Here is a 291-nt window from a genome sequence, read left to right on the forward strand (position 1 = left end):
TTACCGTAAAAAATTATATATACTAAATGAGGATCTCACTTTTTTTACCAATTGCTCTTCTATTCGATAATATTTTTTTCTTCTATAATGTATTATTTTTACTCTTTGATTTTTTTATAAATTATAAAACATTATTATTTGTTGTTGTACTCTATCTCTCTTATTTCTTTTATTTTTTTCACAAGTTTTTATAATTTTTATTATAAATTTTATCATTTTTATCTTATACAAATTAATTTATTATAATTTTTCATATGTTAAATTTTCTCAATGTTTAAATTATATTTTTTA

Source organism: Arachis hypogaea, chromosome 10, assembly GCF_003086295.3.
Source record: "Arachis hypogaea cultivar Tifrunner chromosome 10, arahy.Tifrunner.gnm2.J5K5, whole genome shotgun sequence".
Taxonomy (NCBI): Eukaryota; Viridiplantae; Streptophyta; class Magnoliopsida; order Fabales; family Fabaceae; genus Arachis; species Arachis hypogaea.